An 18,495-nucleotide genomic window follows, 5' to 3' on the forward strand; every position below is an offset into this window, starting at 1 on the left:
GCCTAAGACTGGTAATATATCCAACAAATATGCCTATTGCAGACTGATATCTTTACGAAACATCAAGGCTAAAATGATATTCCAGCTACTGGCCATCAGACTCACAAAGGTAGTAAGGACTGTAATAGGTGTTGATGAGAATGGTTTCATCCCTTTCCATGGGACCAGACTGCCTTAGATGAGCTTATGAAGCCTTAGCAAACGTTTAGAGAATACATCAGCCGGCAATGCTGCTCTCAATTGATATTTGAATGGCATTTGACTCGATCTCTTGGACCTGCCGCTACCAGGTCCTGGAAAAAAAAGAGATTTGGACCAAGGTTTTTTGTCTTACGTATACTTTTTGTATTCCTCTACATGGGCCAAGGTGTGAAAAATGGTGCGCTCTCCAGACCCTTTCCAATAAAGCAAAGGACACAGCAGGGGTACCCGTTGTCCCCTGTCCTCTTCATTATAACGACAATGCCTATTTGGATATCCAAGGATGCTCAACTTAGTGGTCTTGACTGGGTAGAGTATTAGAGGACTGCATTGCGTTGTACAGCATGCACTCTATGTACAAGACCAACAGATTTTAGTCCCCAGAAATATACAAATCCTCTATTTATATATTAAGCCTGAGGACTTTGAGTTATTCGACAAGAAACCATTTTAATGCTCACCCCCCCCAGTAGGATGTGACACAGATGCCATGTTTGCTGTCCCTGGGCTACCGGTCACTGGAGGCCTATTTAAATACCTATGGAGTTACATATCTCTTTACCAAGAAGAGAGTTGTAAATGGAACAAAGCCCTGCAACTACATAAAATGCAAACACAATTGATGGCTTGGTGATCTTCCGATTTCCATTATGGGTAGAGTGGCGCGGTTCAATATGATCTCACTGCCACAAAAGTTTTATATTCTCCAAAACTATCTCCTATCATTGCCTTCAACCTCTTTGAAATCATTGCACTCAACATCACTTCTTTCTTTTGGGGGATAGGCCACTTAGAGTGGCATTCATGAAATGTGTGCAGCCACCAAATGACAGCAGTCTTTTTGTATTTAATAAATGTATTCAGAGGCAATTAGCCATCCATGAAAGCAATATATAAAACAGTACAAATATAAAAACATTAAAAAGATACAATTCATTGGACCGGCTCATGATATATACATAATTATGCCTTTAAAGACAAAGTAAAAAGGGTTTACAATCAAATAACAATACCACAATATATTAATGAAAAGAGTTGGTGTACAACACTTAAAAAAGGGCATCCACAACTGGGTGGATTCTTTTCCCTGACTTAGCATATAGTTTCTATAACAGAATCGTCCATAATTCATGAAAATTAGAGTGGAGAAGGAGGACAAAAATCTGATATTGCGTCCGTCATGTGCTCCCTACCTGCCCTAGCAAGCATACTCAAATCTAGTCAGTTATATGGACATGAAAATACAGTCAATGACATGTACTTCAAACACATATCGCCTCCCAGCAAAACACCATAGAAATTGCATCCTAATCTCTTTACTGTGGGAAAGTTAGCAGGATTTTCTTTCTAATATTCATAACAGCCCACATAAAAGATGCCATACTACCAGGGGCGGCTGGTGACATTTTACAGTGGTGGGCGCAAACTGATTTGCGAGTGCGGGCCCCAGGGCACTCAGGCCGGCGGCGACCCCCCCCCACCCGACCCACATACACAGCACTCAAAGAAATGTATTCACACACGCATACACACAAACACATCCATTCACAACACTCTTATTTATTTATTTATTTATTTTACAGATTTGTAGAGCGCATGGCTGCCCTTGAGCGTCCCAGCGCTAGTGATAGATCCGAAGAGATTGAGAGGGAGATAGAGTTTAGGGAAACAACCAAGTCTTGAGTGCCTTACGGAATGGAAGAAGGTTAGGCTGAGCTCGAATATCTGGGGGGAGTGCATTCCACAATTTGGAAGCATTGTACGAGAAAACTCTGCCGCCAGAACGAGCTTTCCTAATTCTGGGCACTGCTGCCAAGTTTGCCAGTGAAGAACGAAGGGTTCTACTAGTTTTGTGGGGGGCAATAAGGTCCTTTAGTATGGGTGGGGCCTTGCTGTGCAAAATTTTGTGGGTAGTGCATAGGGCTTTAAAATGCACCCTTTCTTGAATGGGCAGCCACCAAACTTTCATGCATACACGCACGCTCGCACCAAACACTTTAAAATAAAAGAAAAACACACACTCTTACCTTGCTGCCGGTCCCGGTCCGCGCCACCTCTGGGCTCTGCTCCCCACACGTCACAGGCTCACAGCGCCCCTGCCAATCCTGGCGCCAGGGGCACAGGTACCTTCTCGCCCGCAGCACGCCCATTAGGTCTCCTAATGGGCATGCGCAACGCTGCAAAAACACAAGTGTGCATGCGTGGGCACGGGTAAAAATTCACCCTCCGTCCCCACTCATGCGGACTTGTGTTGCCGCCTGTACAATCATGTCAATCAATCAACATGGCTCCCGCCCGGCGGTCTGACGTCATGTTGATTCATTGTCATGATTGTCACAGTCTTAACTCAAAAACGCCGAGGGAGCTGCGGGTGGCTTCTGGCAGGGGGGGCTACGCCCCCACGCCCCAATGGACGAACCGCGCCTGCATACTACAGCAAATCTCTGGGGATTGTAAGTATAAATACACAGGTCGACATTGCGAGAAATGTGCACCTCTTAGAATTGGTATAATGCTGTGCTTCCTCTGATGGTTATAACTCTTACAAAAAAATCCCACATGCATAGTATTCTGAGCCATCACATCACTACAGGGGAAACTGGTTAAAATTGTAGACCAGTCATTCATGTTTGGAAAACTGACCAGCCGGTCAAAGGTGCCTAGTCTTAGACGATTCAGAGCAAACTTATGTTTTGCATTTCAAACTGTTTTAAGACAGGGTTGCATATCAGAAGTTGTTAAAATCATTTGATTTTTCAAAACACTGGGTTGCCGATTTCGGAAGTAAGTTTGATGTTCTCCAGATGTGTTATGGTTTCGTTTTTTAGAGAGTCCCTACTAATAAGGTCTATTGTTTCAGGCTTCTGAAAGTACTCCGGGTGACCCAGATCATTAAAAAAAAACTTGAATATAGACAAGCCATGGAGTACGGTGGTATGGGCTAGATTTAAGACAGTCCTCAAGTTTTGGCACAGTTTAAATCGGTATGTGCAGAAGTCCACACTTTATGTCAGAGTAGAATGGGCTGATCAGGTCTGTGATAAATGGGGCTCCGATTTGGGCATGACATACGTGTACGGGGGCACATTTGGGGGTGGTAAGAAGATACCTAAAAAACTTGTTTTCAACCAGTTGAATATCACCACATTTCTTGTGTCCCCACACACCAGCCCCATAAAGTGCAATATTAAGGTATTTAGGGGCACATGCATCAACATTGTAAATTGCAAATACCTAATTGTGAATTACTGAGAATCTTAATAAGGTAATCCCAATTTTCAATCCATGAAACTCAAAGAGTTTCAGATTGCGATCTTAGGGGGTGGCAAATCGCTCTGCCTCGTTAATATTAATGAAGTAGATCTCAATTTGCGACCCCCTAGGAATCACAAAATTCAGGGAGATGGTGACCAGCTGGGGTCAGCAGATCACCGTGTCCATGATTGCTTTTAAATAAAGCAATCCTTTTTTTGTGAACCAGCTGGTTTTCTTAATGGCAAACGAGATGCATTACAAAAAGTAAAATGAAAAGTTTTCCTTTCGTTTTTGAAGACCAGACAATGGTCAGTGGGACCACTGCCTGCTCTTAAAAATTCTTTTACAACCATTCACAAAGGGGAACGGGTCCCTATGGGAACCCCTTCTCATTTGCAAATGGGTTTCCACCTACTTGAAATAGGTGGTAATATTTGAATGTTTTGCGACCGCATTCACGGTCACAAAACATTCATGCATACAGTTAGGATTTGATATTTGGAAGAGATGCCCTAAGCATGCCCCTTCCAAATACCAAATCGCAAACCCATTTTGTGATTTGGTATCAGGTTACCGAATCACAAATTGAGTTTTACAGCATTTGAAAGGCATTTTTTTCCTTCGCAAATGCTAATCAGCCCGTTTGCTAAGCCAAAAATGCTTGAGGCATGTGCCCCTTAGCTTTATAAATTGACATCATCAGCTCTGGTGGATTTGAGCCCAGTCATCTGGTAAACCCTCTGAGTGCCATACAGGCTTTACTAAATTGCAGCTTCCTGTTGGAGATTGCCTTATTCCATAGTCACTCTTTATCAAATAAAATCTTCTAATAGAAAAAAGTATTAGCAAAGCCTATAGTTTTTCCATGAATTTTTAGATCTCCCTAGTTAGTGGTTTTCTTCCCACATTTCATGACAAAGCTTTTGAATTAGTTTACCAAAAGCTTGATATCCTGCACGTATTCAGAAAAATTTGTCAGCAGAGACTGAGGAGCAAGTGGAGTTTGTACCATGAGGACGGTGTCGTCAGTGTAGAGAGGGGCTGGTACAGGACAAATCCCTACTTGCGGTAGATCTTTGGCAAAGCAGCCAGCACCGCACCCACACTATTTATATATAACGAGAACAGAAAGTGGGACAGGACGCAGCCCCCTCTCCACCCTGAATGCTTCATGCATTACCCTCTAATACCACATCTGACCCTTGCATTACATACCGAGTATAGGCCCCTCAAAAAGCTAATGATGGATATTTCTACCCCCAGCTCTTTCATAATTGACAGCAGTCTTAGGATAGTGAATGTGCAATTATGCTACTGGGTGGCTAAGAAGCTTTACATCAATGACTGTGTTTTTTGGACTTGCATGCCTAGATGAAATAGGGGTACGGACAGCACTATATAGCATGGGAATGTCCCCCTCTCAACTCCTGCGAGGCCATACCATCAATATCAAGGGTATCTGTTGACTGTTGATTTAAAAGTTTAGATGTTTTGCATGAAGTAGGAAGATGACCCAGTTGTGGGTGGGGGACTGTATTCCCTCAACGTCCAAATTGAAGGGCTTTGAACCTTGGGACAAAACAGACATTTATCACCTTGGAGATATTTGGATATCCACACACCTCAAATGATTGGCAGACCTTAGTGATGTGTATGAATTGCATAGGTCACAGTACAGTTGATTGCAGCAGATCAGGCATGCCCTGGAATTTTGAAAAATGAACAAAACCCCCTACCTGAATTAAGATTGGAATCTATACTGGTTTTAGAAAAGATTGAAAACAAGGGTGGTTCCGAATATATTAGGGCCTGGGAGTTTACATGCCTAACTCTCTTTTGCTGTTGAGGGAGTGGTGGAATACAGAAATGGGCGTGCTTGATTACACTGACTGGCAAGAGGCCAAAATAGCAGGAAGTGAGTTGACAATCTCATTTAGATTATGTCCTATCCAATTTGAATTAGGCCTGGGTGGTAGATTCCATTCCGCTCGTGGAATTTGGGTAATTTCGCGTTCCGCGGAGAACACAGAATTGCCCAAAAATTCCGCGATCTGCAGCTTTGCGGAATTTTTTTGCTTGTTCGCGCTTTCAAAATGCATGTTCGCAAGATATTTGCAAACAGCGTTCGCGAACAGGAAAAAAGCATTGCGAACAGGCGGAATTTCTGCGAGCGCGTGGAGATTTTTTACCATTTCGCGGAGGTTTGCTTGGCGTGAACAACCAAATTCCGCCCACCCCTAATTTGAATGTTTCCATCAAAATTATTATGCCTCTGTCAGGTTTCATAAAATGACATCCTATTCAGGTTGAGTGAGATGAGTGGAAACAGGCTCCTTTTTACATATAATGCAGGAATGTTCTCTTGTATACATGAACTAGCCCAAGATTCAGGCAGCCTTGGTTGGTTTTTACATTGTGTGGGATGCCAGAACTATCTTGCAGGGGATAGCATTGGAATGAACTGTTACTGAAAGTGATGAAAGATTGATGTATATTGGTTATTTGCTGGCAAAAAGAGACCTTGCTGAAGACTGACATGCACCCACCGACCCGACAAAGACAGAATGGCTACAGGATATGGATTACAGTGGCTTGAAGGAGAAAGTAGTGTGTGAAAATAGGAGTTGCCTGAGTGAACACAAAAAAATTGGGAGCAGTGGTGGAACCATTTTCAAAAAGTATAGCCAAGTTGATGCTGATATGAGGGCCTGCGACCTTGTAATGAGATACGCAAGAGGGAATTATGTGTTACTTTGATATGATTTGCCTTTTCTACTTTACAGTGTTGGCTATACATGGTCTACCATATGCTGTTTTCAGTTCATAAAACAATGAAAAGCAGTTTAAAAAATAGAAATCTGCCATTTACCCAGTGGAGGAACAGGTGCCTCCAGCATAGGAGAGAGATCCTGTTCATACCTCGAATGCATGTGCTGAATTGTATGGCTGAAGGTGGAGATTGCAGGGGCACACAAATAAATGGTCACACTCACAGTAATGTGTCCATTCAATCAGAAGTAAGAGACAGTCAGGTACCATCTTACAACAGATAAATTGCCCACTCAGAAATGTGCATAGAGACATTCCAGTTTATCTGTGAATAGCTTCACCAGAGATTGTGCTAATACATTTCAAACCTAATATTTTAGTTTTCTGTTTTAATCAACTTAGAGGAAGGTGCCAGTTCACATGCTCTCTATCCAAGTAGATTCTTCAAAGCAGATGAATTTATTTTAGCACTTAATCTCAAAAGCTTTAAATGCTGTCTTAATAAACTAAATTAAAAGAAAAGTTCTGCATAAGTGGGCAGCTGACTTCTTATGGCATTTATGTACACATAACTGGAGAGAAGGACAACTTCTGTATACACTAGAGTGTCACAAGGGAAAAAGAAGCATGACAGACACTGCTTGGTGTCCTCACCTGTCTAGCACATGTGTTCAAGAATACATTGTCTTTATAATAGACCCTGTTTTTTGTTTATCTTGATATTAGAATAGTTATTGTCTGCCTCAAAATTGTGTGTCATGTTTACGCCTCACTAACCCCAGGCCTAGATGTGGAGCCAATGGGCACCGTCAGAGACTCTTATATAGGGCTGACCTGAAACAGTGAGCACCACAGTCAGGTCGCTGAACAGCAGACGGCAACCACAGGTGAGTGCAATAGCGATGCTTTTGCAGAATGAGATTGTGATGGTTCAAGGTCACTTCTCATTGAAACTGACCCCCTTCAGCCCAAAATAATGACATAAGAAAGGACTAATTTAGAGATTAGTGGAATGGGTGTTCTTTTTTAATTAAAATGTTTTTATTTGAATATTCATAAATCAATAGCAATAACACATAGAATATAAAGCAATAGCAATAGAACTACATAATATTACAAGAAGTAAGGAAATGAGGATCAATAGGAGAATCCCATGAGTATAACGTAATCATAACATTTTATGTAAAAATAAATCGATGGGGGAAAATAGAAAGAAGAAAATAAATGTGGGGAGACAGTAGGAAAAGAAAGAAGTGTAAAGGATAGAAAAAGACAAAGAGACAAGTAGAAATATGATAATTCAATTACATGTGAGTAAGTGGATAGATATGTAGTAAAGGGTAGCCAAAATAGATCTGATTGAATTATCTGGCATAAGTATAATAATGAAGAAAGTGTAGATATTCAATGTACTTCACAAATAAAACCCCACCATGTTGATACAGATAACTTAGAAGTGTCTTTCCAACAGGAAAGTATACCCTTAAAAGCAAGTGCATTTAAAAGAATAAACAACAAAGGTTTAGGTGAAATAGGATCAAAGTCATAAGACACAGATTCAAAGAAAACATTATGAATTGATGATTAAATATTACATTGGAAGATTGTTAAACACTTGGACCAAATAGCTTTCCAAAAAATATGACACAAGAGGGAAATAGTATAATAAATGAATTAGGTACCTAAGGAAGTAGAACAATACCAACATAATGGAGAAGCAGGTGGATCAATTTTAGAGATACATTCAGGAATAATAACAGCTCTCTTCTAAACAAAAATAGAAATAGAACAAAGGAGCTGATGAAATGATTTTAATAGTTGGCAAATTGTAACAATCTCTTTATATCCTTACATTGCAGAGTTTGGGCCAATCCACCTCCACAGATCCCTTTTGCTAATTTATTTATCTGATAAGATGAACCCCACAAATGAAGGATAATGAACCTAAAAAATATTGTTTTTCAATAGTAATCAAAGTGTGAGTTGTTAAATGCCTTTGTGCCTCTTGTATTTCTAATCAGTTGGTTTTCCACTCATCACTAGTTTTGATTTGAACAAAACGAAAAGCTCCTCTCAAGTCTAACTTGGCAAATAGCTTGACAGTGTGAGCTTGCTCTAAAAGGTCTGAAACCAATGGCCAAATGTACAGTATTCTTTAGATTGTCCTTTTTACAGTTATAGGTATTAGATAGTATTACAAGCAGGATTCTGATAAAGATTTAATGGAATTTTAAACTCTTGTATATATGTATGTGCTTTTATGGTGATTTTTAATCATCAAATAAAGAATTCTTGACTGACAATGGCCAAATTGACAGATTCTGTACAATAGCAGCATTCAATTCTCGATAATCCACACATGGTCTCATATCACCAATCAGGATTGATCAACATGGTTGCCCCTGTCATTAATGTGAAACATCTAATGCAGTTGTTAGTTAAATTATTATCAATATTTTTCTCCAAATGTTTATCCTTCTTCATGGTCAGCCAATTTATTCCCCTATGTGGAATCTATGTTTTGAAAACAATTCTATTTATCAGTCATACTCCCTGTGAGGAGGCAAGAAATCTGTACTCTTTTTGCTAAATACATCCTGGAATGATACATAAGGTTCAGGAATGTGGCACTCAATTTCAGTTGCATGCAAAATGAAGCATCAAGATAAGGGATTTGTTTAAGGAGACAAATCTTTTAGAAAGCAATGTTCTTTGCTGTATTCTCAGGTAAATTTATTTATTTATTTATTTATTTATAACACTTGTAGAGCGCACAAATACCAATCGGTGTCCTGGCGCTAACGTGGTAACTCCTGAGATTAATACTCCCGGCCTAGAGGGTAAAGAGCCATGTTTTTAGGTTTTTCCTAAATGCTAACAGATTGGTGTTTAGTTTAAGGATCAGGGGGAGGGAGTTCCATGCCTTTGCTGCTCCCCCAACAAAGCTCCTGCCCCCCCAGCGTGCCTTCCTGATCCGAGATGTTTTAATCAGTCCCATAGTGGCAGACCTAAGTTGCCTTCCTGGTCTGTACCACTGGAAATGATCCTGGAGAAACACCGGGCCCAGACCATGCAATGCCTTTAAGACAATGCAGAGGGCTTTAAACAAAATCCTCTTCCGCATCGGGACCCAATGCAACTTCTCCAGTTCCTTAGTAACCGACGAGAACTTGGGCAAGCCCCCGATCAGGTGGGCTGCTGCATTTTGTAGGACCTGAAGTTTGTGCAACACCCCCTGTTGGGCCTCTAAAAAGAGGCTGTTGCAGTAGTCAAGGCGCGAAAGTACGAGTGCCGTCACCACCGTCTTTCTGCTTCGCTCTGGTAGGTAGGGGAGAACCTTCCTAATAGTTTGCAATATACAATATATAGAGGAAGTCAGCGCCTTGACCTGGGGTTTGAAGGAGAGTTGGTTGTCTATGATGGCTCCAAGATTCTTCACCTTTTGTGCCGGAGATGGCGGAGGTCCCATATCTGTAGGCCACCACTTGGAACTCCAGAGATTTGTGTTTGACCCAAAGGTAAGCACCTCAGTCTTGGAGGAGTTTAATTTTAAGCAGCTTTTTGCCATCCAGGAACTGACTGCAGACATACAGTCCTGAAACCTAGCTGCCACCCCCAGCTCTTTCCCTGGAAGCACCGAGACCACAATCTGGGTGTCGTCTGCGTAAGATGTTAACTCGAACCCGAAGGATCAGATCACTGGGACAAGGGAGGATACATAGATATTAAATAAAGTGGGGCTAAGGGAGGATCCCTGGGGATCCCCCCCGGGGAGTTCAAAAGGTCTTGATTCGAAGTCACCCATAGCCACCACTTGTACCCGGTCTGTCAGGAAGGCCTTCAGAATGTTAAGTGCTTGCCTCTGGATCCCGCAGCCCTCCAATCGGTCCACCAGCAAACATGGTGAACCGTATTGAAGGCTGCTGACAGATCCAAGAGGATCAGCACAGCTTGATCCCCATCATCAAGCACCTTCCGGACCTCCTCTGTAGATTTGATCAGGGCGGTCTCAGTGCTGTGCCCTTCCCTAAACCAATGTAGAAATTAGAAATATATATTAAACCAAAACTGATTCATGCACAATGTCCTAAATGTTAACTTAGCTGTTATTAGTTCTGAATGCTATATAAACCTCACTTGCGGTTAAGGATGTACAGCTTATATTTTCAATGGGTTCAGTTGTGGTCTTTCTCATTGTAGGAATATTTTGTAATTCAGTGACTTGTAGGCCCATGAAGCAGCCAACTACCACAAGTCAAATAATATCCAACTTTTAAGATTTAAGTGGGCAAAATGAAGTGGCTGGCTTGACCTTCAACAGAAACCTGCTCTACTCTGAGCAGGCACTTGTAGATCTGAATCACCTGATCTTGGTTTGAAAATTGAGGTTGGGTGTTCTTGTTTTACTCCTTTTGTGGACATTTCCTCCAAAAATGCCCTGCTATCTCTTATTAAATTATTTTATGATCTATTTATGCTTGGGACAAAGACTTTCAGGCATTGTAATTTGTATGGCCTCTTCCAAAGGTGTGACTTGGTTGGTGTCAGTTGGGCACTTAGAATATATCCACCAGATTCCCACATTTTTCTGCACGTATTTGTTTTACTGATAATCTTGCGATGCACTGGTCACCAGCAACAACGCAATATTAGTATGTGATAGAAAGCAGTGGGTGAAGCTTAATCAGTCCACACTTCTTCTGACTTTAATTGTGTGGATTGACTAATATAGGTAATAACATCTTTAGCACCTTGCCATAAGGTGATTAAGCCAAGGTGTGCTGCAAGCTTTGAGGTAACCATTGAAAACTGTGCAGTCCCACTAAAACATGCAGATTACCTTGAGTCAGAATAGACTAAAAAAACAGTAGATCTCGTGTGAATTTATCAGCTGGCACCATGTTAGGAAACCCCATATAGAAGACCTTAGTAGTATGCGTGGAGTCACATGTTGTATGTGAAGCGGACCTACTAGATTTTGGATTAACAGAATCTTTGGATTTAGAGCTATTTGTTTCAAAGAATGTAATAAATATGATCATTAACTACTAGTGGGCAATAATATCCTGCACCATAGCTGTCGCAGATTGGGATTAGAACTCATGACAAAAAATATTAGTGTGGCAAACTGTAAAGGATTTACAGATCTTGAACGACAGAGTTTAATGACAATCAGGCCCACTCTCGAGGATTTAATTATGCTTATACGTGAGTAAGCATGGATAGCAGGACAACATTCTTGAGGCAAAAGGGAATGTGAGTGGGGGAGAAAAGAGATGGACAGAGCCCCACAATATCATGTGGTGCGTCTCTCAGACTTCAGGAGAATCATGGTAGTATTCCTACAGATTAATGTAAAGCCCCATAGTACAGATGCTAAAACAGACAAATATTTACTACTGCTCACAAACAGAATCTAAGTAATGACAAAGATGATTTTTGTTACGTTTACTGGCTTCAGAGTGGCAGGGCACAATGAGCCTAAGCCAAGGTGGAGAAAGCAGGTATCAGAAATGGTGAACTCCAGGTTGAAAGCAAACCTGAAAAAAAGAGACAACTAAGAGACAAATGAAACAAACTAAGCCAAATCATAATTAAAATACAGATCAAAATTCAGGCAGAAGCCAGGTAACTAAGTAATTTGAGCAAGGATCAAAGCAACAAACATGAAGGACAGGTATGATGGTGAATGAACTAGAACAACAGCAAAGGAGCCAAAACACCCAGAACATTGCTAGGCATCTTCCAATGGAATTTAATTACTTATAAAGCACTGCTGCCACTCATGACCCGGATGTCACACCAATATAGGTTCCATGAAGTAGTGTTGGCACCCCTAATGCCATAGACTAGTCTATTACAGTCTCACAGGGATTCTAGCAAAATCTCTTTGGCATCTTTTCCCACAGCAAGCCTCAGTTTCTTCATACCTATTTCTTGCTGACAATAACATTTATTGTAAATTACACAGAAATGAAAATTAGCCAAATGACCACGTAAAATCTAAATGAATCCTTTCAGCTTTAAAGACTACAAGTAACTTTTTGGGCATTACCTTATTCACGGAAAACCCGTCAAAGAAAATACATTCAATCAGCCTAGCAAGTCTTTGCTTCCTCTACAGTCAAGGACATAAATGTGAATTCACTAGAACCAAGTGGGACACCAGTTTGATTGCTTCAAAATATAGCCAAGGAGTGCAGATTACTCATTATGGGTCTTTACTCCTACCTAAGTACAGTGGTTGCTGCCACAAAAGTAAAGTGGAGAGGGTTGAAGGGAAGGGGGCGGGGAATAATAATAATTTTTAAAACTTTTCTGTCGCTGATGCTGTTGGATGGCTCTGTGGTTCTCTTTTCCCGGCAGTCACTGCGAAAGCACTCCCCCCCCCTCAATCAGACACTTCTCTCATGCTATACCTAGCATGAGGACAGTGCCAGGTTTGGTCTGAGCTACCTGGCCTGCCGCTCAGATAGTGCATAAGAGACTGTGCTGTTTCTCCAACACAGTGGGTTGGAGAAATAGGAGTGCGCATGTCGAATTGGTCGGCCTAAGACGGACAGCCAAACTGATATGAACACTTTACAGTGCCGTTCACTCCTCCCATTGCCATGGCCTGGCCCACAATACCCTATAATGGCATTGGCTCAGTCACAGAAAAATAAAATTATATTATTGTTTCATTATCTTTTTTTTCTGTGACTGACTTTGACCAATAGAGTGACACTCCTCCATCATTACGGAGGAGCCGCCCCTGCCTAAGTATCCATTTATTTTTACAACTACCCAGTTAACTAACTCTTCAAGTCAATTAACATCACTGAGGATCAGGAATATGAAAGGCCTAGAGTGCATTAATGACTACATGAATTTTTAAATATCGTCAAATAAGTATTTGGAATGTATGAAAGGATCGCTATACCATAGTTAATCAACCCTAACTTTAGGCTTGTCACTAAGGTCCTGATTTAGATTTTAGCGAACAAGGTACTCAGTCACACCGGTGATGGATATTCCGTCTGCCGAAATATAAATCCCATTATATCCTATGGGATTCATATTTTGATGGATGGGATGTCTCGCAAAATCTAAATCAGGTCCTAAGTCTGAGAGCTAGCAAATTGGTCATGGAATATTGGCAGTGTTGACAGACAATTTCAAACACCTGATGAGACATTAGCTAGGTATTTACCTTAATTACTGCGTGATGTGTTTTCAGGAATTGTGAAAAACCAGGCCCCTCAACAAAAAAAAACACAGGCCAGCTGAGTGGAGCTTTTATAACCCTAAATAGCAATTCATTAATAATGAAACTTCGATAGTTGAACTACAATCAAAAAATATCCTGATTGTTCAGTTTGAGGACTGCTTCTTGCAAAAAATCATAATAGGAAATATATATATTTTCCCTCAATTTATTAAGAACAAAGGCGAAGTGCTTAATCAATACCTATTTTCAATCAATAGCAGTAACCAATCAGAAGATCCATTTGATTTGTTTATTCATATTCAACCCCCTCTTACATTGGCTATGAAAACCCTTAAACAGCCAAGTACAACATTAACTAATTACACACTTAACTTTCCAAAGTTTCTGATTAAAAAGTTGAGTCATACATTCTACTGTTGCAGTGCTTTAATTTGTCAGGTTGTTTTTTGAGTAACTGACACAAGTCTTACCAAAACCCCAAAAAGCATATGGTTCTGAGATGGTCCTGTCAATTGAAGAGTATTGTTCCTAGCCACAAGAAGAGCCCAGAAAGTTTGAGAGCCCCTGCCCCCTTTGGGATTGTATTCCAGTGTCATTTAAAATTATTCAATTTTCCAGGTTTCCTCCTGGGAAGAACTTGAAGACCTCCCATTTCAGCAAAATGAAGTTTGCCACTCTTATTCTCTTCCTTGCAATGGCAGTGGGCACAGGTAAGTTGGAACTCAATCAATTATATTTCCAATTAAACACTTTATCAGTCTGTGGTAGAATGTGTGTTCCTGATAGATTTTGAGTAATTCCACCTCTGAGAATACAGAGTGAAACATTCTAGGATGGTCATTCTAAAAATGTTACTTATTTGTTTGGATGTAACTGCAACTAGCTTGAGCAGCCATTGAAATCTGAAAGTCCTAACTTACTTCCAACAGGGGCTCATCTAGGGACCAACATTTCCAAATCACATTTGACACTTAGACTTTACATTGGGGACATTTCCACTGATTCGAAGCCTCACCAAACCGACACACACATAATTCTACTGGGGGGAAAGTTGTGCTGCTTTGCCACTAATACCTCTGGTCAGGCAAATTAAATTGTCTTGAACACAGGGAATGTGTACATTTGTACATAAATATATTTTATATTAAAATATTTGACCCCACAACCAAAGGCTTGTTTTCCCTGCCTGGCACTCTCTACCCCTCTTTCAGCTGCAATGGGTGTTGAATTAGCAGTTTATTTCCTTTTTTTCGCCAGCCCAACGCCTGTTCACAAGTAGGAGGGTGCATCTGCCCCACTCCTTTGCCTGAGTGATGTGTGCAGTTTGCAAACTGGCCCTATCAAGTAGGTGGTAAGCATTGCTGTAGATGGTGCCTAAAGTAGAGTTTGTGCAGTAAGTTCTTCCAAAAGAGGTTGGTATAGCACTCTAGGGTGCTTGCTGGGAGACTAAGTCAAGGATTAGCTGAATGATGTTTTTTTTTTTAGGGCCACCGAAACCCACGCTGAGATGCGAGGGTTGAAAAGTGATGGACATCTTATAGAGCTAGTCAAGAAATGAGCACACAGTTGTATGACAAAGTATCACTGACAAACATATTGTCAAGAAAAATACTGTAAAAAATATTGAGTACAGAAATATTAACTTTGTATACTTTGCATGTAAAGTCAAAAATATCCACAAAATATATGGAAGACTACAATATCATAAAATAGATAGTATATTGCATTTTTACTTTTTTACTCTATAGTAATTTTAAAACATATCAAATTAAATGATTAATATTAAAAAAGTTGTCTAACAGTATATAACTATAATAAAAATGATGTTACAAATATACAATATATATTAAAATATTCACAAACAAAATATTAAACAATATTTAAAAATATATAATTTTATTTCAAAATAACTAAAAATGCTAATTATTTTTATTACTAACACAAGATATTGAAAAATAATATTAACATGAAAATACACAAATGCGAAATATTGCTAAAAAATAAATAATTTAACATATTTACAATAAATTAACTTCATTTAAACATTTTATTCTGTTTTTGCTTTTTTTAATCAACACCGTATATAGGGATAGGTCACTATGTTCTTGTGGATGCTGCAATCATCCAATGGTAACTATATTCATGTTTAGAAACTTGCACAAAGAGGAAATAGGCATAAGCAGGTTTGCGCCATTTTCACATTTGTACATACTGGGAGTTAAGAGACAATTGCACTAGGTCTTGTTTTTTCCACCCCAAATAATCCCAAGCTGTAAGCTGATGATTAAACAGACTAGACAAAGGACATCCTTGCAAGCAGAAAACACATTACAGGTTTTGCAATGAGTGTGTCAGTGTTTCACCTTTTGTTCTTGAGAACAATAAAAAACAACACGTAGAAAGTACATTTGTGCTTGTTTTTCCCAAAATTCTACAATGGGTGGTAAAGTCAAGTAGAAGCAGAAATTGCAGCACACAGCCTTACTACTGAATGAAGCACAAAGAGCTCAGAGGCTTTAGGTGTTGTTGATGGTCACCTAAGTCTATATCACTATATCTATTCTGATTTCTTCTAATTAACTTCATTGTTTGTCATCATATGCGGGCTTGATAACATTTAGGATGATGACAATTCCTAAATGAGGCTGTTATCTAAATAATGGTAAAATAATGGTAAAAAGTATTACTGACAGTGTTCGGTATGGCCCAGCTGGAGAAACGACAGAAAAGTTTTCAATTAGATCGTGCTGTGTGCCAGGGTTGCATACCGGCCCCCTTTCTTTGTACGTCAACGGTCTAGAAACATATTTATTGAATCTCAGTGTTGATTGACCCGATGGGAAAACATAGTGTACTTGCCCTGAACTATGCCGATTATACTGTCTTATTTGCCAGGACTACAATTGGCTTGGAGTGATTACTAGGCCAGTTCTGTGTCATCATTAATAGTTTAGACCTGATGGTAAATTCAATACAAACCTACATAATGGTTTTTGGATCCAGAGACAAAGAATATAAGGTTTTGTTTGTTAACAGAATGAAAATTAGTAAGGTCCCCTCATATTCTTACTTGGGAATACCATTTGATGTTAGAGTGACTTAGGGCATTCTGAAAGTTGGCACGGCAGCCGCTCTAGTTAGGATAATAGAAGTGGTTTTAGGTGTTGAAGCCAGATTAAGTGGTAAGCCAATCAAAGAGCTGATAATTTACAAATCTAAGTGCTGCCCAGCTACCACATTGGGGCCAGGGAAGGTAGAAAATGCTTTTTGAAAAAGGCTGTTAGCCATGCCTACTAAGCACACTAGTGTTGTATGGCGTTTTAGGACCCAAGTGAAATTTTCCTGATTCATGCCCTTATATAGGTACCACCCACATTACCCTAATATAGGCATAAAAATCATTCCCATATTTAGACATAGCCCATGCAGTCCAAATACAGGCATGGCTACTTCCAACCGTTCCAAAAAGCCACAACGATTTCTTGGAAAATCGGCTTAAGCAGTCAGGGACCTCTCCTTGCTTGAATATTGATTTGTTCAAGAACTCATGAAGTTTTCAAAGAACTGCCATTCCCTTGGGGTGCTTTTCTGACGTTATTATGCCCTACTTTACGTCAAACTAGGCACCTTCAAGGTATAAATATGCCTTCACTTGCTCTAGCAAACACACAGTGGTTTGGAGCAGTTCGACTATCTACTTGCCCGAAGCAGCTCGCTACAGCAAGTGCTGAAGAAAGCCGACCCTCCAGCTGACGCACTGATCGAGAAGCTGTCCTTTCTCTCGCTGAGACTCCAGCTCCAGTGTTTCCAAGCTCCCCTTGCGGGGTGTTGGGAAATCGAGCATGTGACCGAGATACCAGACCTCCTTTATTCTAAAGCCAAGGTACAGAGCTTATTAGACCCTAAGAGAAATCTTTGATAGATTTTGGCAAAGAATACTAAACCTATACTACACCACACTTACTTCTTCCCTTCTTCCCTCGTACAAGACTTAGGTTAGGTACATTGGGGTAGGCGTATTTTAGAAGCACCAGTAGAGTACTTTTTAGCCATTGTTATTTATGTATTCTTATGGCTTACAAACCATACAATGCTCTTACAGTATTATTTAATAATACTCTTCTCGCTGTACGCAATTATACTTTGCAACCTGTATTACGATTGTAGCAGTTCATTTCTTCTGTGTGAGAAAGAAGACTGTTCAATAAATCCTTTTATTGAAAACGCCCGTCTTTCTATTTCTCTACAACTCTGGTGAAACTGAGCATTCACGATTGACTGAGTGAAATACCTATCATTTCTTATTCTTGGGAAACAAAGTTGTCATGTTTATGCGGTTGTCAGAAACTAATCCCTTCTTGTGTATTCGTGAAAGTTTCTAGTGACCTCTGAGCTAGTTGGCACTCACAATTAAGTCTAATATATTCGATAGAGACCTAGTCGACCTCAGTCCTACTTCAAATCTGTAGGATATATTATTTCAATGCGCAGAGCCTATTGGGAATATAGGAACTACACTACACTAGAAGTTACATATAGCGCGTTGAAAATGGGCTAGGGTATATATGTGACTGTGTGAAATGCCTTATAGCTATAGCTGAAAATATGGTCCAAGGAGGAAATCCTATTGAATAGCTCAATTCTAGTTGATTGTCTGAAAATGGAAAAGAGTTTAAAAATCCCTTGGATGGCATTTATGTCTAGTACTTGTAATTGGCTGGATCTAAAACAACTGTTTTTAAACCATTGTGGCTTCTTTGCTAGCTTCTCTAGATCAGTGACTAAACTTTTTTTAGCTAAATGTGCAGAGGAGAGAATGTTAAAAAAAACTCATGAATGTCCACAGTTTTTGCCCATGCTCAGATTTGCACTTGTTTTGGCATTGAGTCTTATCTGATATGGGTAAAAACATACATCAGAGATTCCTACAAGACCAGACTATGCCTGAACACTGTCTACTTTCTTGTTGCAGACCCTAAGCAAGGTATGCTTGTTGCTAATCTGCCTGTTTGTCCATGTGACGGACGTCCTACACAAAGCACAAAGCACATTGCACTTTA

At 40.1% G+C, this 18,495-nt stretch overlaps 1 long non-coding RNA gene across 1 annotated transcript in view; it reads left to right on the forward strand.

Annotated features, from left to right (window-relative positions):
- Positions 1-7,056: 7,056 nt before the first annotated feature.
- Positions 7,057-18,495, forward strand: part of LOC144766854 (uncharacterized) — a 114,890-nt gene continuing 103,451 nt past the window's right edge. Inside the window, exons 1-2 of the long non-coding RNA XR_013597957.1 lie at positions 7,057-7,112; positions 14,054-14,145. This is a non-coding gene — a long non-coding RNA (uncharacterized LOC144766854). The remainder of the gene's footprint in view (positions 7,113-14,053; positions 14,146-18,495) is intronic.

This window comes from Lissotriton helveticus, chromosome 7 (assembly GCF_964261635.1).
Source record: "Lissotriton helveticus chromosome 7, aLisHel1.1, whole genome shotgun sequence".
Taxonomy (NCBI): domain Eukaryota; kingdom Metazoa; phylum Chordata; class Amphibia; order Caudata; family Salamandridae; genus Lissotriton; species Lissotriton helveticus.